The 8,097-nt window shown below is 49.0% G+C and overlaps 1 non-coding gene across 1 annotated transcript; it reads left to right on the top strand.

The window, feature by feature from the left end:
- Positions 1–864: 864 nt before the first annotated feature.
- On the top strand, positions 865–937 carry Trnav-aac (transfer RNA valine (anticodon AAC)). The gene has a single exon. It is a non-coding gene; the product is annotated as a tRNA-Val (tRNA).
- The last annotated feature ends 7,160 nt before the right edge of the window (positions 938–8,097 follow it).

Below are 8,097 nucleotides of genomic sequence, written 5' to 3'. Positions count from 1 at the left end.
AACCTTGCCTGTCCTGCGCTTTTCGAGTATATTCTTTGCACTAAATTTCCTTCATTCTTCTCTCCATCGAATTAACGGTCTTCTACTTCTGTTGCCGTCTCTCGGTATCCACTCTGTACATACTTCGTGAAAAAAAAGCGCAGATGAAAGATTAGAAGTTGATGCTAACGATTCGAAGAAACCAGGGCTGTTAGTAATGATGTCGGTGCATGTGGGATGTATTCGGCTGAAGCCCGTACAATAGAGAATATTATACTGAAACGAAAGTTATGCCGCTCAAATGCATCGCAAGAAAACCCAGACAATTACATCTCAACAAAAACGTCGGAAAATTAAAAATATCCAATGAGGCAGCCGACTGGGAACGGCTATTAAATGCGAACACCGCCAATGAAGCCTTACGAGACATGACCGCTCAAATGATTTTTTTGTGAGGACGCATTCAGACTGCAGAGCGCTAAGCTCCTCTGTCCATCCACACAACCAATTCACATCATCAAAACAAAACACGTGACTATTCGTATTACTGCAGGGCTGCGTAAAACGATTAGATGAGTTACGCAGATTTGGTTCGCGTATAAACATTTTATTTTCTGGGCATGCAGCAGTTGCGGCCATTGCTTTTGTACTCGTATAGTTAGACCTAGGATGAGCAAAGGATACAGGGCACCTGACCGCTGGCGTTGTTCGCGGTGGTACCCAGCCACATTTCGCGTTTCAGAGCCCGACCGTTGCGACCTGCTGCGCGTATAAAGGGACAGGCGCAACCGGTTGCGAAAGTATGCCGCCGCGATATAGATCCATCGAAAAAAAAAAGGTATCGTTCCGTAGTCAGGTGCGCCCTTTGAAACAGTGAGGACAGCTGTGCTTGTGGTGTAGTGGTTATCACATCCGCCTAACACGCGGAAGGTCCCAGGTTCGATCCCTGGCAGGCACACTCCTTTTACCGGGGCTCGGACTTTGTTAAGTGAATTAAGTTCGCTTTTTCCGAGCCTCGCGAATGTCGGAAAAATATTTTGTCCCATCTTATCTTCAGATTTGACATTTGAGACGATGGAGCCTCTCCGGGTACCCTAAATGAAGGTGGACTTGGTTTAAAAAGAAAATATTAGTGCGTTGAAAATAAGTATGTGCACAGAAATCGGGTCGGCGATACTTACTGGTAATCTTTGTGACGCCTTTTTGTTGCGATCAACTATATTTAAAATACGGACAAAGATTTTAGCTAGTTAGCGTTCGGGGACCTAATGGGTTGACCGAAACCCTATAGCTCATTTCCAGGCTCAGTGAGTCTATGGCTTCTTAGCGGTTCTGCGAGCCTAACAGCAGCAGCTGCGATACAAATCAGATTCATTTTTCAGTTTTTACAGCGACTTTGTAGATAGCTATCTTCCGTCAGATATGAGTGCTTTGTATCGCGCCGACACGAAACATTTTTATCTCCAGGTTCTCGCTTATGCTCTGTCGCTCTCAATCTAAGTTGGGTGCAAACGACGTACTGGAATTAGCGGCTGCCAGAACTCTATCATTATGGCGAGTTTCATTTACTTGTCGTGATTACTTAGCTCACAGTGAATCTCTAAATGCGGAGCAATTACCGTCTACAAGCAATACATGACCGTCCACGTTGCGAATGTTGTTACTCCAAATGACCGCAACTTCTTGTTTTATTCGAACTATCCCGAAACACATTATCCAATAATTAGGCGTGGAGACGACTCTAACGTTTCACCAAACCTTATCTAGTGTTCGGAATTGCGTAGCTCATAATGAACTTGTAAATTTATGGATTTCCCGTCTCCTGTCAACACATAGGTTTCGACGGTACAGAAAGGACAGTATCATATTTGCCCGCTGGAACAAAACTCGTGTCAGAGACCCCTGGTCACCTAATTCCGACCTCCTGAAACGTTCCGTATATAAGGAATAATGAGATTACGAAACTATTTTCTTCGTTTGCCCACCGCCGGAATCATTAGACAGCGATCCGTGCTGCAACACATGATAACAAAATACGGTACTACGTTTTAAAAATTTGGCACTAGTTTTATCTCTCTACGACTGTCAGAAACGTCAAATCATTGCCCGATTGAATTGCGTATATGCTGAATATACGGAAAACCTACGGAAAACGTATGGTGCCATATCTCGCGCTTTAATTAGGACAGAAAAAAAAAACTGTGTAAAGCATTTATATTCTGACAAATCATTTGATATTTTTGGTTCTGAAAAAAAAAATGCCCGCTTATCTGCTAACTTCGTTGCCAATATCCGCGAAACACGATAGTCGTCTGGCGCCCGGCCAAGTAAATGCCTCCCTTCTCTTCCCGCTAACGTTTTATGCTGTTCCTCTCCCGTCTCACTCCTCCCAAGATAAACAAGCTAGAGTTTTGCTGAAGTCAATTTAAATTTACCACGTTGCAGTGCTCCACGCCGAATGCTTCGATGCCAGCTGTGCCGTACGGCGGGGGCGCGTTAATCGAGCCACCCTACTCCGCGTGCGTCCCAAACGAAACGTTTAAACTGTCTAGTGGAACCTTTTGTTACTGTTTCCGTTTGACTGCTTAAAATGCCGCTAGGGAAACCGCGGGCGACAGCTTTTCTATTTTCTTGGCTTATTTTTCATTGAATAAACCATTCGTGTATTTTTAATAAATAAAGCACAGCGAATATCACTTATGTATTGATGTTTCGCCCCAGATATGTGTAATACTTTCTTTTGGCTCAACAATGTTGACAAGTATGAACATCGCAGCCGGACTTGGACGTTTGGATTTGGCTGTGGGTATACAAACCTATTCTGCGGCATCTGTCTTAACTTTGACCGGGCGGATGAATTGGGGGACTGACAGAGTGGGTTATAATAAATTCTCTTTGCGACAGACAGACCAAAATTTTCGCTTTAAAGTAGCCCAAGAAAAACTATCGTCTTTAAAAATAATCTGCATTAGGTACGCGTGCGTTCCGTTTTCCCATAATTCCGTATTCACGGAACGTTTCCCAAACACAGAAAGAATGCTTGATCGCAAATTACAAACAAATCGATTTGTTTCGCGCGGTCCTTGGGCTATGCACCGGTCAGCGCACACAGTCGCTGGGGCTTCGGGGCTCGTCCTTCTTTACAGATTGGAAGGGCTTCGGAGTTATAATGCGTAGCACTCTTTGCCGAATCCCTCCAAGAGCAAGGACTGTGTAACGCCCTGCATTTCCCCGAAATGCAGGATTGGCAGAAGTAACACTTTTAATCGTTATGATAGAGTCGTCGTCCCGATTGTCATCATCACCACCACCATCATCCATCAGCCTGTCTACCACCACTCTGCAGGGCGAAGGCCTCTCCCATAGATCTGCAAGTATCCCGGTCATGTGCTAACTCCGACAAATTTACCCCCGCCTTGGAGCGGTGGCGTAGAGGCAGAGCATCCGCCTCGCGTGCAGGGCCGTGGTTTAAATTCCGGTGCGGCACGATTCGCATCCTATAAAGAAAATCCGCATGTTGGTGCAATTGCTGAAAGAGACTTGGGGTTCGGTTTGATCCCGGCGACCATTGCCGGTAACGCACTCCCTCACCAGAGCAGGACTGGCCACCCTTGGGTAGTAATGGCCACAACCTCCCGTGAATACGCCAATTCTTATAGAGGAGACGTAGACAATTGGTGTTATGGAATTTTTAGAAACCTGCAAAAAACGAGGATTGAACTTTTTTAAAAAGCTTCGAACAGAATGGCAACATTTCATCAATAAAGAAAAAAATGTGCGCAAATCAACCCTGTTAAGATGGTTAGAAAGTAATGCTGTAAGCGACACCTACAACTATTACCCATGCGACGTCCCTTGAATCCGCACACGTGGCTTTACAAATAGGGAAACGAGAGACAAGTGAAATGCCCTTACCCCCACGCTTGATTACTTCAAAGAGATATTCTTTGCTGAGGTTAAATCGATGCATGATTCATGAACGGTGGTTGGTTGAATTGTATTGGTGAAGCACATGAGTGGAAACTCATTTGTTTAGATAAAATTAGAGAAAGCTCAAACCCGTTGTTAGAGGATCTCGCTTCTCCGTCCCTGCTGCCGCCGACGCAGGCGACGAGATCGGAGGCAGAGACGGAGAAGTGACTCCAGGCGTTGGTGTGAGCTCTCTTGAATTTTTATAACTCCTAACGCATGCGCAAGGCGCGCACACAGCCGCTACACCTGCCGTGGGGGGAGCACGCAGCGGCGCGAGAGGTCAGGTGACGGTATCACGTGACATGCAGCTAAAACGCAGAAGGTAAACTCGCAGATGTGATCGGTGATTTCACCATCTGTCTCCCCCGTCTCCGCGTGGGCTCGTAGCTCAATGGGTAAGAGAGAACTCCTCGCTCTGTTTCTCTTTTCGTTCCAGGTTCGATTCCTGGCTGTGCACGTAACTTTTTTTATTTGTTCGGGTGAGTTCCCTGTTGACGCCAACATTCGAGACAGAATCCTTGGGGATAGAGGTAAAAACCCTGGCTTTAAAATCACAAGAACTGACAACCCTGCACTATGCCATGCCTCTGCAGAAAAAATATATTAATGAAAAACCAAACGTGATCAATCGCTGTAATGGTGTACATTTACTGCAAGGGAAAAAGAGACACAAGAAAACTTAAAGACAATAAATAACGTAACGTCGAGGTCTACTCATTGCCAAATCTGGCTTCATAGAACTCGGAACATTGCTGGCGCTAGGCGGGACAAGGACGACGAATTACACACAAATGAAGCGCACACTATATGATTGAATAATCACAACAAACACAACATATAAAGGAAAAATTCAGATGACGTGAATGGTGGAGTTAATCAATCTCGCTGAAAAATGTCTACAATATTTGTCATGCACGTGCGCTTGCCTACCAACTGTCAAGTAGTGCCATCTCAGTTGTCGACAGTGCAATCGATGGCGATCTGATAGTCTTTTTCTTTTCGGATGGCGTAGGCTTCCCATATCTCGCGGGTGATCGTTTCTGAAGATTTAAAGAGGACCGTGGTGCTTTCGAATTTCGCAGAGCACCCATGTCTGGCTCAGTGGGCAGCCAAGTGCCCTGGGGCTGAGACTTGCTTGCACATATTTTTGTCTTCTCTGAGTCGTTCATTAACGCAGCGTCCAGTTTGGCCTATGTAAGCCTTCCCGCATGACATAGGTATCCTATAGACAACCCCGGAGCAGCATGCGACAAACTTACTCGTGTGCTTAATGCCACATCCTGTTTGTTGTGGGGATCCTGACGCCCTAGCCATTGAGCGATCACTGGGTTTGTGCCATCACGCGGCGCTTTTCCCCTCTCTCCTCCAAAATTCCGGCTCGTCTTGGCGCCACTGCGTAGAGCCGAGCCGTCTCTCAAACTCTTGCGTGAGGTGAAGCCTGCAGAGACCGTTGCGGCGATAAAACACTGTCACGCAGCGGGCGCTCCGCCCTGGTAGCGGAGCTAACCTCACCTCATTGGTCCGTTTGAACGAGGCCCGAACCCGACTCTCGCTTGGACGCGAACGCGCGCCCTGCGCGGGGTTCCGTTCGGGGAGACGCTTCCAGGACGCCGAAGGCGTTGGCCGAAGGTATGTGACGCTTTCTTTACCAGCCGGCTGCCACTCTGTGGCGCCGGCGAAAGCCCACCAGCCCTTCCAGCTGCGGCCCGTGCCTAAGGCTGCTCCTGTTGTCCCTACGCTTGCATATAGTAAGGCCGTACCTACCACTCGACGAACACGCCGTGCGGTACGCGCCTGTGAGCGAATGGGCCCCGTCTCCCTCGCTGCTGCGAGCCGATCCGGCCAGCACGGCGATGCGCGCGCGCACAACGTGCGAGCACCCCGGAATTTGCCCTGACAGAAGAGCCCACTGGCTCTGCGCCGACGAAACGTGCGCACTTGCGCGTGGCGCCCCATCGCCCCTTTCACCTAACGGGAAGTACGTACCTGTACTGTAAATTGTGTAATTGGGACTGTAAAATATGTGACTAGAAGGTTAGTATAAAATAAACGTCTTCCCTCCGTACCCTGGGCATATTCCTTTGTCGCCCCTTTCTCCACCTGCCCAACAGAGGCGGTGTTGATTTGGCGCGACGGCGTTTCAGTATCGTGAGCGTGCTCAACTTGCTCGAACCCACGGTGGTTCCTCGCGGTGTGCATGAATGCCTGCCTTGTGCAAAGCTAGCGTTATGCATATTGCGAGGTAGAGAGACCACAAACTGGCGCCCAACGTGGGGCCATTAACTCATTAGCCTTTGGCCGCTAATTAAGCTGAGTACGCAACCGGAATCAGTCTTAACGCTTATCTGCTAGCGGTAGCTGCTACGGGGACGAGGCGACTGCCCCTCCGTACGCGAGTGTGCGTGCACCCCTCGTTAACGCAGCCCTACGGGCAGTGCGACGGTGCAACCGCGCCCCACTGGAGCGGCGGTATACGTATTCCGGGAGAAAGGCCACAGCCGCCACTCGGAGTAGTGCACGCGAGATATATGCTTGTTGCCGTCCCCTGAGAGTAGAGCACGAACATGGTAGTTGACGCGCTATCTCGTGCTTCGTAAGCCATCGAGATTTATTGTCCAAGTGTGACTTTAGCCGGCGGCGCAAAAGCGTGTGCCCGTAAAGGAGGCGAAATTGACAGCCGTTGAGGGGAGGAAGAGGACCCAGAGTTGAGAAAGGACGCGCGGACACCCCGCAGAGAGGGGCAGGCGCTTTTCGCGAACTCCATACCGCGGGAAAGCGGACGGGCCTCGGCTGTAAAATCAGGGGGAAGCGATGCCCGTTTCAAGGCGGTTGTATTGAGCCGAAAAGAGCTAGTAGCCGGCTAGCAGAATGACCCGTTTTGTCGCCGGATTTGCGACGGTCTCTGGGAGACACTTTTTTTTTAATTTGATTTTTTTAGACGCCGAGACGTAGCTTGTCCTGCTGCGGGCGTGCGCCGAGATGCTACTTGTCTTGTAGCAGGCGCGGGAGGGGGGCTGAAGTCAGCGTGTGTCGCCGACGCCCCGGGGGACTCATTTCTGCTTGACGGTGAAGGACTCGTGCTTAACTACGTAGCCACCGATGATGAGGCAATTGAACCATTCAATGTGGTAACCCCCTAAGTCTGAGTTGCGCACTGCTGCGCTAAGCTCATGACGAACCATTCGCCGGGCATTTAGGCGGCTCCAAAGTTTTGGTAAACTGAGTCGCTCCGTGACCTGGCCCGGGACGAGGCGAGACATTTTCGCTGTTGCCGATCCTGCCATGTCTGTCAAACGGCGAGGGCGCACTGTGGGAAGCCGCCTGGAATTGTGAAGCCATTTGACAGTATGCGTCCTTGGCAGGTAGTCGCTTGCGACTTGAAGGGACCTTTGCCGAGAAGCAAGCAGAGCTTTACTTATATGGTGTCACGGGCTGACTATTTGGCGCTAGAGCACAGTGGCTCTGCGCGGTGATGACAAGGCACCCACGCTCATCCAGACTTCCCTCGGCCAGCTCATCACCTCCGTAATCATGGCACACTAAAGGGCAGGTACTTTCGCCGCCCGTGCTGACCACTTCTTTCAGTCTCAGTCAGCGCGGCCGCCCTGGCCGCCCCAGCCCATTGTGTGTGGTCAGTTTCCGCTACCCTCCAGCAAGTTGTAAGCAAATATTTCTCTTTTGTTTGGTTTGTAAGAGTGTGCATGTTACGGGGCATTGTTTGTCTTATCGTGTTCCATTTTATGCCTGCTGAGGGCGAATGGTGTATTTAGTACCCGTTGGTTTGGGTGATTATTTTGCGCGCGCATTTCAGCGCACTGCACGTTGGAGTTGTGTTGACTTTTTGTACCATAGCGTGTAGCGTGAAGGCATTTTTTTTTGCTTATTTATATGGTTCTGTATGGTCCGAGTGTTTGGCCTTGCTGAAGGCGATAAGTGTTACTTTTCTTTTTTTTTGTGCAGGATGTAAAGTAGTGTTTCTTTTCTGTGTGTTGTTTTTTGTTATTTGTTTCGGTACAGGAAACCTCTTTTGTCTATGCATGTAGGACGAAGTATGTTCTATGGTTCTTTTTATTTACTTCTAAGTAGTAGCGAAAAGGGCTAGCTTTCTTTTGGAGTTGCTCCTTCGGGGCATACGGTATTGCCTGG

This window comes from Haemaphysalis longicornis, unplaced genomic scaffold (genome assembly GCF_048455015.1).
Source record: "Haemaphysalis longicornis isolate Haplotype H1 unplaced genomic scaffold, Haemaphysalis longicornis Haplotype H1 scaffold_3, whole genome shotgun sequence".
NCBI lineage: Eukaryota > Metazoa > Arthropoda > Arachnida > Ixodida > Ixodidae > Haemaphysalis > Haemaphysalis longicornis.
The sequence above is the reverse complement of the archived record's forward strand: the minus strand, read 5'-3'. Positions and strand labels throughout refer to the sequence as shown.